Source organism: Heptranchias perlo, chromosome 1 (assembly GCF_035084215.1).
Source record: "Heptranchias perlo isolate sHepPer1 chromosome 1, sHepPer1.hap1, whole genome shotgun sequence".
NCBI lineage: Eukaryota > Metazoa > Chordata > Chondrichthyes > Hexanchiformes > Hexanchidae > Heptranchias > Heptranchias perlo.
In genome coordinates, this window is record NC_090325.1 from 161385867 (window position 1) to 161404825 (window position 18959).

General features: G+C 46.1%; 1 protein-coding gene across 2 annotated transcripts in view; it reads right to left on the minus strand.

The window, feature by feature from the left end:
• Positions 1-18959, minus strand: part of rbp4l (retinol binding protein 4, like) — a 138754-nt gene that overhangs the window by 75626 nt on the left and 44169 nt on the right. Inside the window, exon 1 of one of the 2 annotated variants that reach the window (XM_067993036.1) lies at positions 1369-1635. The exons of the other annotated variant lie outside the window; for it this stretch is intronic. The gene's annotated coding sequence lies outside the window, so the exon portion shown is untranslated. Of the gene's footprint in view, positions 1-1368; positions 1636-18959 lie in introns of those variants that run through there. 2 annotated transcript variants of the gene reach the window in all.

Consider the following 18959-nt stretch of genomic DNA (forward strand, 5'->3'; position numbering starts at 1 on the left):
ACTCACTTTTTCTGACCTGGTTAGGTCATTAAAGCACATCCTGCATTGCACCCATGACCCTAGCCACCATGCTCCTCAAGCTGCTCTCCTCTGCCACCCCCAGCCATGCCTTCTTGGTGGCAGAAGCAGGGCGCTTCCTCCCATCAGCCGGGTATATTCCCTCCAGCCAGTAGCAACTCAAGAGAAGAGTCGCTAAAACTGCCTTCGACCTGTGATGCTGCATTTTTCAATTTTCCTCCTTTCTCCTTCAAAATCCCTGGTTGCAATGGCCCTTTAATTATTCCAGTTCACAGCACGTCAATCGGATGTGCAGTACGTCCGCTGCGCAGCTTGGAGATGCGAAACCCGGAAGTAAAATTAGGGGTCTTCAATTTAGTCACAATCGCTCAAACTGACATGCAGGAAACTTTTCCGTGTTTCCCACACGTCTAGTCACCCACCCACTGACTTCTCACCGCCATGTTAAAATCATGCCCATAGTCACTGTTGTGATGTAGGAAACGTTATTTCCTGAAGGATGTTCGATGTCTGGGATCCTGTTGGAGATCTGTGGAACTTTCCAATAAACTGCCATTTTTGCCATTTCTCTGGTTGTTCCACCGATCTGCTAAATTACGGTGGGAGATGGGCTGAACCCCCATGGAATTTTAGGCCCCCATCTCTTTAAAGAATTTTATACAAGTAAAAGTACCAGTCCATTCCTGAAGACTGAATGAATCTTATTACAATAGTAGCTAACGTTAAATACAGCCATATCAATGACACTATATTATACTGATGTGTGATATGTGGTTCCGATGGGGGCAGATCGAAGAAAGGAAAGTTCGCTTCTGATAAACAAAGAAATGGTGTTGGAGAAATGAGTTATTAATTTAAGTGAGCTCCACTGTATTGCAGTTTACTACGTATTCTGTTCATTCTGCAGCTGCAAATTATGGATCAAGATGAAAACATACTTCCTTTAGTGAACTGTGAGCTACAATAGTCTCACCCCGCTGGGGAAATAAAACTAGTTGATTAATTCCATGGCCAAATATGTTTACAGTTTATTTTTGTTTTGTTTTTAAGAACAAACAGCTCCTAGTGAAGCATACTGCTAAAGTAAGCATGGATTGCCATTCTGAAGAACTGAAAAAGAAATACTCAACAATACTGCAACACAATTGTAAGAACCAGACCAAAATATTTAATTTTCACTCGTGTACTGAAGCAGGTACTGGATTTAATGTTAGGTATTCCAAAGGCATGCATAGAGTAGCATTAGTAAAATAGTTTACAATTGTTCCACATGGCACAGATTGCTAGCAGCTCTAGAAAACATTGCTTGGTAAAAGAAATTTAAATTAATCTCAGTTTCTGGAAATTTACCTGTGCCGACTGAAGAGTATTTTCTTTTAAAGAGAACCTCTGATCGTGTCTGATTCAGTCCAATGTTTTTCTGTTCATCAGCTTAGTCTGTAAGGCTGCCTTAAATATTAATGAACGGGCTGACTAATTTGTTATTTTTGTTCCAGTAGCCAAATAATACTTAATCGTTTGGTAATCCAGTCTGGAAAATCCTTAAGTACTTCTTGTACAGAAATAGGTGTTTACTGGCCACGGACCTGCAGGTCTATAGTTCTTTGCAAAGGCAGAGAGTGAACCTCTAACAGAGTGAAGTGCTAAAAGAGTGAGGACTTTCAACTGGGAATTTGGTGAATGTGGGAATTAGTTACGTGCAGAGGGGGAAGGGGTGCTAAGTGATTTAAACCAAAGAACTGTAGACCAAGACTAAGACTGAGAGGAGCATAAAGGGAACCTTCTGAGGAATCAAAAATCAAGAAAAAGTCAAAAAGTAACATCACAAGACAAGGAGGAGCGCTGAGGCTAAGTCAATGAGTATTTAGTTCATTGGTTAGTGTTTTTAGTGATTATTGTTCTTGTGTCTTTAGTGGTTGGTTAGTGGTTTTTAGTGGTTAGTGTTTTAGTGTGAGATTAACAGTAAATTGCCTTAAAGCTAAACAAACAGTTTAAATAACTGTAGCTAATGTGGCTGGAGCCCATCATATGCACATCCTGTGTCATGTGGGAACACTTTGTGTGTCCTGAAAACCATATGTGCAGGTAATGTCTCCAACTGCTCGAGCTCATGCTCAGAGTTTCTGAGCTTCAGAGGCACTTGTGTCACTACAGTGCAAACAGGAAGCTGAGAGTTTCATCAACAGCACGTTTCAGGAGGTGGCCACCCTGCAGCTACAGAGAGTTCAGGCAAAAAGGGAGTAGGTGACCACCAGACAGACTAGGAGGAACAGGCAGGCAGTGCAGGAGTCCCCTGGGAGTGTGTCACTCACAAACCGGTATTCAGTGTTGAATACCAGTGAGGGTGTTAAGCACCTTGGGGGAGTGCAGTCAGGAGCAAATCCACGGCACTGTGGGAGACTCGGCTGCACAGGGGGGCAAAAGAAATGCAGTTGTTATAGGGGATTCGATAGTCAGGGGGATAGACAGGCGTTCCTGCAACTGCCGACAAGGGTCCCGCATAGTGTGTTGCCTTCCTGGTGACAGGGTAAAGGACATCATTGAGAGGGTGCAGAACATTTTGAGGTGGGAAGGGGTACAGCCAGAAGTCATGGTCCATATGAGAACCAATGACATAGGAAGGAAAAGGGTCAAGGTCCTGCAGTCAGAGTTTCAGGAGCAAGGGAGGAAGTTAAAAAGCAGGACCTTTGGATTGGTCCCTGTGCCACGTGCTAGTGAGTATAGGAATAGTAGGATAAGATGGATTAATGCACGGCTGGACAGGGGGGAGAGGGAGGCTTCAGATTTCTGGGGCATTGGGACCAGTTCTGGGGCAGAAGGGATCTGTTCAAGATGGACGGGTTGCACCTCAACAGAGCTGGGACCAATGTCCTCACGGGGAGGTTAACTAGTGCTGTGGGGGAGGGTTTAAACTATTTTGGCAGGGGGGTGGGCACTAGGATGAAACATTATAGAGGAGAAACAAGGTGCACAGAGGACTGGGAGGGACAGGTAGCACCAGTGTATAGAATAGTTCAGAAATAGGAGGGATCAGGCAAATGCGAGGTAGTCTAAGATGAGATTGGAGTGCATGTGCATAAAGGCGCGTAGTGTGGAAAATAAGGTTGGTGAGCTGCAGGCTGAAGTCACCACATGGAGCGGCAATAACAGAAAACTGGCTCAAAGAAGGGGATTATTAGGTACTTAATATTGCTGGTTACAAGGTATTCAGGAAAGATAGGGAAGGAAAGAAAGGCAGGGGAGTGGCAGTATTGATCAGAGAAATTGTTATATAAGAGATGATATAGTTGAGGGGTCAAAGACGAAATCTATTTGCTTAGAATTAAGGGACAATAGAGGAGTTAGTACGCTACTGAGGCCACCAAATAGTGGAAAGGAGATAGAGGAGCAAATTTGCAAGCAAATTATGGAAAGATGCAAGAACTATAGAGCAGAGACAATGGACGACTTCAATTATCCCAATCTAGACTGAGGCAGTAACAGTGTCAAGGACAAGGAGGGCGAGGAATTCCTGAAATGTGTTCAAGAGAACATTCTGGAACAGTGTGTTTCGAGCCCAACCAGGTTCTAGTTCTGGGACTGAAGTGGGACAGATGGATCATAATACAGTAGAGAACCAGGCTGAATACAGAAAGTACAGAGGAGATCTAAAAAAGGGAATAAGCGGGGCAAAGAGTATGAAAATAGTTCAGCGGCTAATATAAAAGGGAACCCAAAAGTCTTTGGGTTTAAACATTAATCATTAAACATATAATTAATAAAAGAATAGTCAAAGGAAGGGTGGGACTGATTAGGGACAAAAAAGGAGATCTTCTTGTGGAGGCAGAGGGAATGGCTGAGGTATTAAATGAATACTTCGCATCCACCTTCACTAGAGAAGAGGATGCTGCCATTGTAGCAGTAAAGGAGGTGGTAGTAACAATATTGGATAGATAAAAATAGATAAAGAGGGGGTACTTAAAAGATTGGTACAATGGTACAATTTTAAAAGGAACAGAGAGATCTGGGGGTACACATATACAAATTTTTGAAGGTGGCAGGACAATAGAGAAAGCTTTAGAAAAGCATATGGGATCCTGGGCTTTATTAATAGAGGCATAGAGTACAAATGCAAGGAAGTTATGCTAAACCTTTATAAAACACTGGTTATGGCCTCAGTTGGGGTATTGTGTTCAATTCTGGGCACCACACTTTAGGAAGGATGTCACGGCTTTAGAGAGAGTGCAGAAGAGATTTATTAGAATGATACCAGGGATGAGGGACTTCAGTTATGTGGAGAGACTGGAGAAGCTGGGGTTGTTCTCCTGAGAACAGAGAAGGTTCAGAAAAGATTTGATAGAGTTGTTCAAAACCATGAATGTTTTTGACAGAGTAAAAAAGGAGAAATTGCTTGCAGCGGCAGAAGGGTCGGTAACCAGTGGACACAGATTGAAGGTGATAAGCAAAGTCGCCCTCAATTTTTATGCCACGGGCTCCTTTCAGGCTGCAACAGTTGACATTAGCAACATCTCACAGTTTGCAGTGCGCTACTGTATCAGGGAGATCACCGGAGCTCTCTACACGTGGACAAACACTTATATCACCTTCCCTGTTGACAGAGCGAATCAGGACAAGAGTGCACTACATTTCGGTAACGTGGCAGGCTTCCCCAGGCCAAGGTGCGATTGACTGGACGCACATTACCTTACATGCTCCCTATCACTAGCCTGGCATCTGAGAATCATAGAATCATAGAATGGTTACAGTACAGAAGGAGGCCATTCGGCCCACCGAGCCTGTGCCGGTTCTTTGTAAGAGCAATCCGGTTAGTCCCATTCCCCCACTCTTTCCCCGAGCCCTGCAAATTTTTTCTCTTCAAATATTTATCCAATTCCCGTTTGAAAGCCATGATTGAATTTGCTTCCACCACCCTTTCAGGCAGCACATTCCAGATCACAACTACTCACTGTGTAAAAATAGTTTTCCTCATGTCATAGGAACATAGGAACAGGAGTAGGCCATTCAGCCCCTCGTGCCTGCTCCGCCATTTGATAAGATCATGGCTGATCTGTGATCTAGCTGCATATACCTGCCTTTGGCCCATGTCCCTTAATACCGTTGGTTGCCAAAAACCTATCTATCTCACATTTAAATTTAGCAATTGCTGTTTGCGGAAGAGAGTTCCAAACTTCTACCACCCTTTGTGTGTAGAAATGTTTTCTTATCTCACTCATGAAAGGTCTGGCTCTAATTTTTAGACTGTGTCCCCCACTCCTAGAATCCCCAATCAGCGGAAATAGTTTCTCTCTATCCACCCTATCTGTTCCCCTTAATATCTTATAAACTTCGATCAGATCACCCCTTAACCTTCTAAACTCTAGAGAATACAACCCCAATTTGTGTAATCTCTCCTCATAACTTAACCCTTGAAGTCCGGGTATCATTCCAGTAAACCTACATTGCACTCCCTCCAAAGCCAATATGTCCTTCCATAGGTGCGTTGCCCAGAACTGCTCACAGTACTCCAGGTGCGGTCTAACCAGGGTTTTGTATAGTTGCAGCATAACTTCTGCTCCCTTGTACTCCAGTCCTTTAGATATAAAAGCCAGCATTCCATTTGCCTTCTTGATTATTTTCTGCACCTGTTCATGACACTTCAATGATCGATGCACCTGAACCCCTAAGTCCCTTTGGACATCCACTGTTTTTAACTTTCTACCATTTAGAAAGTACCCTGTTCTATCCTTTTTTGATCCAAAGTGGATGACCTCACATTTGTCTACATTGAATTCCATTTGCCACAGTTTTGCCCATTCACCTAATCTATCAATATCGCTTTGTAATTTTATGTTTTCATCGACACTGCTTACAATGCCGCCAATCTTTGTGTCATCGGCAAACTTAGATATGAGACTTTCTATAGAAGTTTACACCATGGAAACAGGCCCTTCGGCCCAACATGTCCATGTCGCCCAGTTTATACCACTAAGCTAGTCCCAGTTGCCTGCACTTGGCCCATATCCCTCTATACCCATCTTACCCATGTAACTGTCCAAATGCTTTTTAAAAGACAAAATTGTACCTGCCTCTACTACTGCCTCTGGCAGCTCGTTCCAGACACTCACCACCCTTTGAGTGAAAAAATTGCCCCTCTGGGCCCTTTTGTATCTCTCCCCTCTCACCTTAAATCTATGCCCCCTCGTTATAGACTCCCCTACCATTGGGAAAAGATTTTGACTATCTACCTTATCTATGCCCCTCATTATTTTATAGACTTCTTAAGATCACCCCTAAACCTCCTACTCTCCAGGGAAAAAAGTCTCAGTCTATCCAACCTCTCCCTATAAGTCAAACCATCAAGTCCCGGTAGCATCCTAGTAAATCTTTTCTGCACTCTTTCTAGTTTAATAATATCCTTTCTATAATAGGGTTGACGATCCGGATTCTTTCCCCTCAGTCTGGTTCAGTAATAACTGAAGTCGAATACATTTTAAAGTTCAACACATCTTTAATAGCAGGGTTCTTAGTCTGCAGCATTGATTTGGACTCCTGATAGGGTCCCTCTATGCTGGCAGAGCAAGAACAAAAACATACAGAAATCCACACGTTTTTATACAGATGAATAGGGTTGGAACATACTTAACGAGGGTCAACACCAATCATAAGCCGGGCATAGGTTGCCATGCGAGGTTACATTATTTCCGACCAATCATAAATCGTCCATGTGCTGATCATGCTGCTGTTAGACATCAAAGGGGATAACTTCCTCACTTTCCAACTTGGAATGTTCTTCCCTGTTCCTTCTGTTCCTTATCTCCCAACCTGGAATGTCTTTCAACTTTGGCTAAGCTCGTTACCTATATTGATCTGCCATAAACATGGAGACATTCAGACCAGTCCTTGACTCACATCAAAGACCTATCATTGATAAGACAATGCAGGCCTGCTGACTAAGCAAACATATGGCCCAGCAGGAGGGCCAGGCCACTTGTATCAATCTCAGTTACTAACTAATTAACCCTTTCTAACCATTTTGCATTCTGCTTCTTTGCCACGTAGACATTTTAATATTTTACCGAAAACTGACCACGTAGGGATTCTCATTGTGACCAGAACTGTACACAGTATTCCAAGTGTGGCCTTACTAATGTCTTGTACAACTTCAACAAGACATCCCAACTCCAGTATTCAATGTTCTGACCAATGAAACCAAGCATGCTGAATGCCTTCTTCACCACCCTATCCACCTGTGACTCCACTTTCAAGGAGCTATGAACCTGTACTCCTAGATCTCTTTGTTCTATAACTCTCCCCAACGCCCTACCATTAACGGAGTAGGTCCTGGCCCGATTCGATCTACCAAAATGCATCACCTCACATTTATCTAAATTAAACTCCATCTGCCATTCATCGGCCCACTGGCCCAATTTATCAAGATCCCGTTGCAATCCTAGATAACCTTCTTCACTGTCCACAATGCCACCAATCTTGGTGTCATCTGCAAACTTACTAACCATGCCTCCTAAATTCTCATCCAAATCATTAATATAAATAACAAATAACAGCGGACCCAGCACCGATCCCTGAGGCACACTGCTGGTCACAGGCCTCCAATTTGAAAAACAGCCCTCTACAACCACCTTCTGTCTTCTGTCGTCAATCCAATTTTGTATCCAATTGGCTACCTCACCTTGGATCCCGTGAGATCTAACCTTATGTGACAACCTACCATGCGGTACTTTGTCAAAGGCTTTGCTAAAGTCCATGTAGACCACGTCTACTGCACAGCCCTCATCTATCTTCTTGGTTACCCCTTCAAAAAACTCAATCAAATTTGTGAGACATGATTTTCCTCTCACAAAACCATGCTGACTGTTCCTAATCAGTCCCTGCCTCTCCAAATGCCCGTAGATCCTGTCTCTCAGAATACCCTCCAACAACTTACCCACTACAGATGTCAGGCTCACCGGTCTGTAGTTCCCAGGCTTTTCCCTGCCGCCCTTCTTAAACAAAGGCACAACATTTGCTACCCTCCAATCTTCAGGCACCTCACCTGTAGCTGTCAATGATTCAAATATGCCTTCATCTAAGTCGTTAATAAATATTGTGAATAATTGAGGACCCAAGTCAGATCCCTGCGGGACTCCACTAGTCACACCCTGCCAATGTGAATACTTACCCATTGGGCTCGATGTTACCAGGGCTCCGGGTTCGCGGTGGGGGGGCTACTGGGCGCGTGGGTAACGCGCCCGGTGAAATTAGTCAGCCACCCGCGCGATCGCAGCCCAATTGGATCCACTTACCTGGTCTTCTGGGTTCCCCACTGCTGATCTGCGCGTCGGGCGGGCAGCGCATGCGCAGTAAGATCTGTCAGCTGGAGGAGCTCTATTTAAAGGGGCAGTCCTCCACTGACAGATGCTGCAACAAATGGAAAAAATTACAGCATGGAGCAGCCCAGGGGGAAGGCTGCTCCCAGTTTAATGATGCCTCACTCCAGGTATCAATACATGGGGTGAGGAGGAGGGGGAGGACAGAGATCTTCCCCCCAGCGGGCGGGAGGAAGCGGCCTGCCTCTGCCACCAGGAAGGCCTGGCTCGAGGTGGCAGAGGAGGTCACCTGCACCACCAACATATCGCCCACCTGCATACAGTGCAGGAGGCACTCCAATGACCTCAGTAGGTCAGCCAAAGTGAGTACACTTACTCATTCCCCTACACTCCGTCTGCCACATCACCGCCCCCCACCCCACACCTGCTTCTGCACTGCCAACACTACTCTGTCACATCACCCCTCATACCCACTCAAACCTCATCCTCATCTTACCTGCACTTACTCACCTCGCCTGTACTCATCCTGCCACTACCACTCAACCCAATCCTCATACAATCTCATGGCTCGATCTCATACTCACCCTCTCATGCATCTCTTTCACGGTCAGCCTCACTCAACCTGCCACTACCTTTGCTGCAGCCACAGGGCATGCATCACATATGTGCAGTAGGAAGCGTAAGGCAAATGTGTCGTGAGCATGAAGGGGATGCAGAAGGGTGTTTGAGGGTTTGTCATGGTTGTTACTTATATTGAATTTCTGACCAACTCACATTACATATTATATTGGCACCACTACTGCCATGGCTTTGCGAATCTCGTCTGGTTTGTGCAATAATGCCCTTTCCTGAGGATCACAATGAAGACCCACAACTGATGCCACCCATTGTGTCACTGCAGAGTGGGTGTAGGTGTATTTGCAGATGGCTGAGAGACGTCGGTGATGTCCCCGGTTGCACCCTGGAAGGATGCGGAGGAGAGGTTGTTGAGGGCAGTGGTGACTTTGACAGCGACAGGTAAGAAGATGGTGCTCGGGCCAGCCGGGAGCAGCTCGGCATGAAGGAGGCTGCAGATGTCCACGACTACATGTCGAGTGACTCTGAGCCTCCATGTGCACTGCTGCTCAGAGAGTTCCAGGAAGCTGAGCCTCGGTCTGTGGACCCTGTGGCGAGGGTAGTGCCCTCTGCGACGCATCTCTCTCTGCCGTAGCCCTCCCTCCTGCTGTACAGGTGGATGTGTCACAGCACTCTGTTGTAGAGCTCCACGTGTCAGAGGTGGACGGCGTGGACGGCGAGGCTGGTGAGGCTGGTGATGCTGTTCGCCCTCCGAGGAGGTCATGACTGCAGCTACGGTGGCTCCCATCCAGAAGATGTACATCTGAGGGGGTCCGCAAAGTAGGTACATGTCTCTGGACCCCGGGGTAAGTGTGCAAGTTGGTGACTTTGATTGTCAGGAGGAGGGTGGTGGAGGCCAAACTTTGTCCCAAGTGACAGAGTGGCCTCCTGCAATGAGTGAGGGTCTCCCCCCCACACCTGTCAAATGGACCTTTGTAGCTGCCACAGGCTGACAGCTGCAACACGTCTATTTGAACTGGGAGTGTTTCCCCCAGTATGGGAAACAGTCCCAGTTTTCTATAAAATCCCACCCCTCCTCACATAATCCCTTAATCAGGTCTGTTAATGACCTGAACAAGTAAAATGAATACCTTCAAGTGGAACCCCGCTGGCTTTAATTGCCTGCGGGATTCCCACCAGCGGGGGCTGCACGCGCACGCTGGCGTGTCAGTGGGGAACCCGGAAGTGGGCGCGTTGGAGCCGGGCTCCGGTCCCGCTCTGGGATTCTCCGATTTTCGGAGCCCCCCTGCCAGGAACGCACCCGATAGCGGTGCTAAAATGATGCCCATTATCGATACTCTATGTCGCCTTTCGCTCAGCCAATTTCCCAAACAAGTCCGTACTTTTCCCTCAATTCCATGGGCTTCTAACTTAGCTAACAGTCTCTTATGTGGGACCTTATCAAATGCCTTCTGGAAGTCCATATAAACAACATCCATTGACATTCCCCTGCCCACTACTTTAGTCACCTCTTCAAAAAATTCAATCAGGTTTGTCAGGCACGACCTACTTTTCACAAATCCATGCTGGCTCTCCCTGATTAACTGAAAATTCTCGAGGTGTTCAGTCACCCTATCCTTAATTATAGACTCCAGCATTTTCCCCACAACAGATGTTAGGCTAACTGGTCTACAATTCCCCGGTTTCCCTCTCTCTCCTTTCTTAAAAAGCAGAGTGACATGTGCAATTTTCCAATCTAGAGGGACAGTTCCTGAATCCAGAGAACTTTGAAAGATTATAGTTAGGGCATCTGCAATGTGCTCACCTACTTCCTTTAAAACCCCGGGATGAAAACCATCTGGTCCTGGGGATTTGTCACTCTTTAGTGCTATTATTTTCTTCATTACTGTTGCTTTGCTTATGTTAATTTAATCGAGTCCCTGTCCCCGATTCAATATTAGATTCCTTGGGATTTCCGGCATGCTATCCTCTTTTTCTGCTGTAAATACTGACGCAAAGTAATTATTCAACATGTCCGCCATTTCCCCATTGTCAATGACAATATCCTCACTTTCAGTTTTTAAGGGGCCAACACTGCTCCTGACCACCCTCTTTTTCCTAATATATCTATAAAAGTTCTTTGTATTGGTTTTGATATCCCTTGCAAGTTTCTTTTCATACTCTCTTTTTGTAGCTCTTACTATCTGTTTTGTGATCCTTTGTTGATCTTTGATTCTTTCCCATTCGCCAGGATCTGTGTCATTTTTTGCCGTTTTGTATGCCCTTTCCTTATGTCTTATACTGTCCCTTACCTCTTTAGTTGTCCTTGGCTGTTTTTTTTGGCAAGTAGAGTTCTTGCCCCTCAGGGGTATAAAACGATTCTGTATCTCGTTAAATGTTTCTTTAAACATTTCCCACTGATCATCAGTCGTTTTACCCATTAACAGATTTGCCCAGTTTACTGTGGACAGTCTCTTTCTCATCCCATTGAAGTCAGCCTTACCCAAGTTTGGAATCTTAGCAGCTGATTCACTTTTTTCCCTTTCAAACACTACATTGAACTCGAGCATGTTATGATCACTATTGGATAGATGTTCACGCACAGTTAAGCTGTTAACTAAATCTGGTTCATTACTCATTCCTAAATCTAGTATGGCTTGCCCCCTTGTTGCCTCCAGGACATACTGCTGTAGAAAACTATCCCGGACACACTCAAGAAATTCACTACCTCTGACAGTTGCTAGTCTGCTTTCCCCAATCTATGTGAAGGTTAAAGTCCCCCATTAAGACCACTATGCCTTTCTTACATGCTTGTCTAATCTCTGCATTTATACAATCTAGCAGTTCAAAGCTGCTGCCGGGGATCCTATACACATCTCCCACTATAGTCTTAGATCCTTTCCTATTCCTCAATTCAACCCATAAGGTCTCTGCTGGCTGCTTACCTCTCATTATATCCTCCTTTATCATTGAATTGATTTAATCTCTAATCACTAAGGCTACTCCTCCCCCTCTTCCATTTTCCCTACCTCTCCCGTAGACCTTATAACCCAGTATATTTAGTTCCCAATCCTGACCATCTTGCAGCCATGTCTCAGTCATAGCTATCATGTCATACCCTCCAATTTGAATTTGAACCTGTAGTTCATTTAATTTATTCATTATACTCCGTGCATTTGTATATAGAACTCTTAGTTGGGCCACACACCCTAGCCTGGCCTTCAGCTTTGATGCTGGGATAATCACCTTACGCCTTCTAGTTTTCACTTTATCTGTACTGCCTAAAGCACACTTTCTTTCTGCTGCTCTATGCTTTTCCCTTTCACTTGTTCTTGAACAACTGTTTGTACTATTTGTATTGTAAATTTCCCTTGGGTCTTTCTCTCTCTTGCTGCTCTCAACTTTACTCCCTTCTGACTCCCCGCTAAGGTTCCCATCCCCCTGCCACTCTAGTTTAAACCTTCCCCAACAGCACTAGCAAACACCCCCGCGAGGACATTGGTCCCGGTCCTGCTCGGGTGTAACCAGTCTCGCTTGTACAGGTCCCACATTCCCCAGAACCGGTCCCAATGACCCAGGAATCTAAATCCCTCCCTCCTACACCATCCCTGCAGGCACGCATCCATCCTGTCTATTCTCCTGTTCCTATACTCACTAGCACGTGGCACTGGTAGTAATCCTGAGATCACTACTTTTGAGGTCCTGCTTTTTAATTTATCTCCTAACTCCTTGAATTCACCTTGCAGGACCTCATCCCTTTTTTTACCTATGTCGTTGGTACCAATATGGACCACGACTACTGGCTGTTTACCCTCCCCCTCCAGAATGCCCTGCAGCCGTTCCGTGACATCCTTGGCCCTAGCACCAGGGAGGCAACATACCATCCTGGAGTCACGTTTGCGGCCGCAGAAACGCCTATCTGTTCCCCTTACAATTGAATCCCCTATCACTATAGCCCTGCCACTCTTCTTCCTCCCCTCCTGTGCAGCAGAGCCACCCGTGGTGCCACAAACTTGGTTCTTGCTGCTTTCCCCTCATAAGTCATCTCCCCCAACAGTATCCAAAGCAGAATATCTGTTTGCGAGGGAGATGGCCCCAGGGGACTCCTGCTCTACCTGCCTGGTCCTTTTACTCTGCCTGGCGGTCACCCATTTCCTTTCTGCCTGCGCAATCTTTACCTGCGGTGTGACCACCTCACTGAACGTGCTATCCACGATAGTCTCAGCATCGTGGATGCTCCACAGTGAATTCACCCGCAGCTCCAGCTCTGAAATGCGGTTTGCCAGTAGCTGCAGTTGGACACACTTCCTGCACACATGTCACCAGGGACACTAATAGTGTCCATGACTTCCCACATAGTGCAGGAGGAGCATATCACGGGTGCGAGCTGTGCTGCCATGACTTGCCTTAGATTTACACTGCGTTCACCTCTCAGACTCTCCTCCCGCTCTCGGTCTCTCCTTTTATACTGTCCTCACCTCTCGGACTCTCCTGCCTCACCTGCGACGTCGCACAGTAGTTGTCTCTTGTTGCAGGTCTGCTGCTGCTTCTATCCCCACTCTCAGTCTTCTGCTATTCAGGTCCGCCACCGCTCTGCGGAAAAAGTTAGGAAAAGCAAGACAAAGCAGCACCTCCTTCCACCACTTCACCGAACTCCCACACTCATCAAACTCTGAAACGTTCACTCTGTGCTCCGCTGCACTCCATGCTCGGTTAGCACTAACAGGCCCTTGTTTTTCTGCTGTTTGTGACTCAGATGAGTCAGGCCTGCCCCACCTGCAGGAACCAGTTTAATCCAGCTAACCAATTAACTAACTACAGCAGCTCTCTCTGCTGAAGCCTGACAGAAACTTAAAAATGTAAACTTTAAAATTGAACTTAAACAGTTGATAGCAATTGAACTTAAACAGTTGATAGTAATTTATACTAGATTTTAAAGAGATTAACCCTTAAACTCCCACACTTACCAAACTCTGAAGTGTTCACTCTGTGCTCCGCTGCACTCAGTGTCGCCTTTGGTTCTTTTGCCAATCACCTTAAATCCATATCCTCTGGTTCTCGACCCTTCCACCAATGGAAATAGTTTCTTTGTATCTACTCTGTCTAGACCCCTCATGATTTTGAACACCTCCATCAAATCTCCTCTCAACATTCTCTGCTCTAAGGAGAACAATCCCAGTTTCTCCAGTCTATCCATGTAACTGAAGCCCCTCATCCCTGGAATCATTCTAGTAAATCGTCTCTGCACCCTCTCCAAGGCCTTCACATCCTTCCTTAAGTGCGGTGTCCAGAATTGGACACAATACTCCAACTGTGGCCGAACTAGTGTTTTCTCAAGGTTCAACATAGCTTCCTTGCTTTTGTACTCTATGCCTCTATTTATAAAGCCCAGGATCCCGTATGCTTTTTTAACCGCTTTCTCAACCTGTTCTGCAACTTCAAAGATTTGTGGACATATACCTCCAGGTCTCTCTGTTCCTGCACCCCCTTTAGAATTACGCCATTTAGTTTATATTGCCTCTCCTCATTCACTTTTTTGAACAAGGGTGTAACATTTGCAATTCTCCAGACCTCTGGCACCACCCCCATAGCTAAGAAGGATTGGAAGATTATGGCCAGTACCTCTGCAATTTCCACCCTTACTTCCCTCAGCAACCTAGGATGCATCCCTTCTGAACCAGGTGACTTAGCTACTTTAATTTCAAAAAAGGGTGTAAGGATAAACCCAGCAACAACGAGCCAGTAAGTTTAACCTCGGTAGTGGGAAAACTTTTAGAGACAATAATCCGGGATAAAATTAACAGTCACTTGGACAAGTGTGGATTAATTAAGGAAAACTAGCATGGATTTATTAAAGGCCAATTGTGTTTAACTAACTTGATTAAGTTTTTTGATGAGGTAACAGAGAGTTGATGAGGGCAATGCATTTGATGTAGTGCATATGGACTTTTTTTTATTTGTTCATGGGATGTGGGTGTCGCTGGCAAGGCCAGCACTTATTGCCCATCCCTAATTGCCCTTGAGAAGGTGGTGGTGAGCCCCCTTCTTGAACCGCTACAGTCCGTGTGGTGAAGGTTCTCCCACAGTGCCGTTCGGTAGGGAGTTCCAGGATTTTGACCCAGCAACGATGAAGGAACGGCGATATATTTCCAAGTCGGGATGGTATGTGACTTGGAGGGGAACGTGCAGGTGGTGTTGTTCCCATGTGCCTGCTGCCCTTGCCCTTCTAGGTGGTAGAGATCGCGGGTGCTGTCGAAGAAGCCTTGGCGAGTTGCTGCACTGCATCCTCTGGATGGTGCACACTGCAGCTACGGTGCACCGGTGGTGAAGAGAGTGAATGTTTATGGTGGTGGATAGGGTGCCAATCAAGCAGGCTGCTTTGTCCTGGATGGTGTCGAGCTTCTTGAGTGTTGTTGGAGCTGCACTCATCCAGGCAAGTGGAGATTATTCCATCACACTCCTGACTTGTGCCTTGTAGATGGTGGAAAGGCTTTGGGGAGTCAGGAGGTGAGTCACTCGCCACAGAATACCCAGCCTCTGACCTGCTCTTGTAGCCCCAGTATTTATATGGCTGGTCCAGTTAAGTTTCTGGTCAATGGTAACACCCAGGATGTTGATGGTAGGGGATTCGACAATGGTAATGCTGTTGAATGTTAAGGGGAGGTGGTTAGACTCTCTCTTGTTGGAGATGGTCATTGTCAGGCACTTGTCTGGCGCGAATGTTACTTGCCACTTATGAGCCCAAGCCTGGATGTTATCCAGGTCTTGCTGCATTTGGGTACGGACTGCTTCATTATTTGAGGGGTTGCGAATGGAACTGAACACTGTGCAATCATCAGCAAACATCCCCATTTCTGACCTTATGATGGAGGGAAGGTCATGTCCATGGATGATTGGGCCTCGGACACTGCCCTGAGGAACTCCTGCAGTAATGTCCTGTGGTTCAGATGATTGACCTCCAACAACCACTACCATCTTCCTTTGTACTAGGTAAGACTCCAGCCACTGGAGAATTTTCCCCCTGATTCCCATTGACTTCAATTTTACCAGGGCTCCTTGGTGCCACACTTGGTCAAATGCTGCCTTGATGTCAAGGGCAGTCACTCTCGCCTCACCTCTAGAATTCAGCTCTTTTGTCCATATTTGGACAAAGGCTGTAATGAGGTCTGGATCCCTGTGGTCCTGGCGGAACCCAAACTGAGCATCATTGAGCAGGTTATTGGTGAGTAAGTGCCGCTTGATAGCATTGTCGACGACTCCTTCCATCACTTTGCTGATGATTGAGAGTAGACTGATGGGGCGGTAATTGGCCGGATTGGATTTGTCCTGCTTTTTGTGGACAGGACATACCTGAGCAATTTTCCACATTGATATGTAGATGCCAGTATTGTAGCTGTACTGGAACAGTTTGGCTAGAGGCTAGTTCCGAAAGGCATTTGTCAAAGTGCCACATAATCGACTTGTCATCAAAGTTGAACCCATGGAATAAAAGGGGCAGGGGCAGCATGGATATGAAATTGGCGAAGTAACAGGAAACAGAGAGTGGTGGTGAATGTTGTTTTTTGGATTACAGTGGTGTTCCCCAGGGGTCGGTACTAGGACCATTGCTTTTGTTGATATATATTGGACTTGGGTATACAGGGCACAATTTCAAAATTTGCAGATGACACAAAACTTGGAAGTGTAGCGAACAATGAGGAGGATAGTGATAGACTTCAAGAGGGTATAGACAGGCTGGTGGAATGGGCGGATACACGGCAGATGAAATTTAACGCAGAAAAGTGTGAAGTGATACATTTTGGTAGGAAGAATGAGGAGAGGCAATATAAACTAACATGTACAATTCTAAAAGGGGGTGCAGGAACAGAGAGATCCGGGGGTATATGTGCACAAATCGTTGAAGGTGGCAGGGCAGGTTGAGAAAGCCTGCAGGATCCTGGGCTCTATAAATAGAGGTATAGAGTACAAAAGCAAGGAGGTTATGATGAACCTTTATGGTTTGTCCACAACTGGAGTATTGTGTCCAGTTCTGGGCACCACGCTTTAGAGAGGGTGCAGAAGAGATTTACTAGAATGATTCCAGGGATGAGGGACTTCAGTTACGTGCATAGGCTGGAGAATCTGGGGTTGTTCTTCTTAGAGCAGAGAAGGTTGAGAGGAGATTTGATCGAGGTATTCAAAATCATGAAGGGTCTTTAGAGAGAAATTATTCCATTGGCAGAAGGGTCAAGAACCATAGGACATAGATATAAGCTGATTGGCAAAAGAACCAAAGGCGACATGAGGAAAAACTTTTTTACACAGTGAGTGGTTATGATCTGGAATGCACTGCCTGAGGGGGAGGTGGCGGCAGATTCAATCATGGCCTTCAAAAGGTAACTGGATGAGTACTTGAATGGAAAAAATTTGCTACGGGGATAGGGAGGGGGAGTGGGACAAGCTGGATTGCTCTTGCAGAGAGCCGGTACAGACTCAATGGGCCGAATGGCCTCCTTCCATTCTGTAACTATTCTATGATTCTATGGGCACTAAATTGGGCTGTGTAGCACCTGTTGTTTTGGCGCTACCCGGCCTCTCCGACATCCAAGATGGAATCTTGGATGCGCACGCACGTTTCCTGTGTGACGTACGCTGGACGCCATCTTGGTATAGGAGTTAGCGCAGGCGCAGATAACGAATGCTGGAATCGCGTAAAGTAGGGAGAAAATGGCTTCAATCAGTGTTGAACACTGATTTAAAGTGATAGACACCATTTTGGGACTTTACGCTCAACTCAACACACAGTCTTAACCCCGACCATCTGAACGTGTCTTGGAGTGCCTGGAGGACCCCCCCCACCAGCGCTATTTACAGGGAACGTGCAGGATTTACAGGTTAGTGGCTGGATTATTGCTTCTGGCTGGTGAGACATTTGTAACTGTTTTTGGAGGTCTCCTAGACTTGAATACTAGGATGCGGGGACATAGCCTAACATTTAGAGCCAGGACGTGCAGGAATGAAGTTAGGAAATGCTTCTACATGCAAAGGGTGGGAGACGTTTGGAACGCTGTTCTGCAGATGGCAGTTGATGCTAGCTAGCTCAATTGTGAATGTTAAATCTGAGATTGATCGTTCTTTGTGAACCAAGGGTATTAAGAGATATGGGGCTAAGGCAGCTATATGGAGTTAGGGCACAGCATTGAACTTCTCCCTGCACTGCATCCATGTTCATGATGCTGTGCACCTGGAATCATTGACTTTGTCCCCCACTGTGTCCCACTGCCTTTTGAGTATATGTCTGGAGGGCCTCTTGCGTTTCTCCCCCCCGCCCCCAACGGATATAGGATGTCTCTCCTTCCGTCCATCTCTTGCACCCTAGTCTCTAATGTATCAGCAGAGAACCTTGGTGCATGCACTATCGCAGGCCTGGTACCAACTCAGATCGGCAGATTGGTGAGGTCTGGCATGCACATTGGAGGATGTCGGTTTTAGTAGTGCACAACGTTTATTCAATGTTTTAACATAACTCATCAGTGTGTAAACATAGGGATGGGACTTGCATCTGTGTTTTACGTGTGCGATGTCTGATCTCCGTTCAGACTCCGTGCAGACAGTCGACTGTTATTTTCAGCAAATAACAAGTACCAGCTACCTTTAAGAGATTTCTAAGAAACATCCTCCTTTTAAGAGATTGAGCTCCCCTTGGTGGTGGAAAGCGCAAATCGCAATTGATTCCACATGCAAGGCCTGGAAAGGAAGGCTGATTGCAGGAGGGTCCAAACTTGCGTCCTGCCTGCATAGGGTCCATTGGGCGCGGGGTACTAGCGCATCGCGCTACCCCCGCCGGAAACGTACCCTTATCCAATTTTTTCCCCCTATGATTCCAAGTACAGCCAGCCTTTCTAGTACCACCCTTTTATCAATTTTTAGCCCATGCAGTATCTCAACTACCTCCTCTTTTACTCTGTCTTTGCCAGCATCTTCTTCCTTGATTAAGACAGATGCAAAGTATTCATTTAGTACCTCAGCCATGCCCTCTGCCTCTATGCGTAGATCTCCTTTATGGTCCCTAAACGGCCCACCCCTCCTCATGCTACCCTA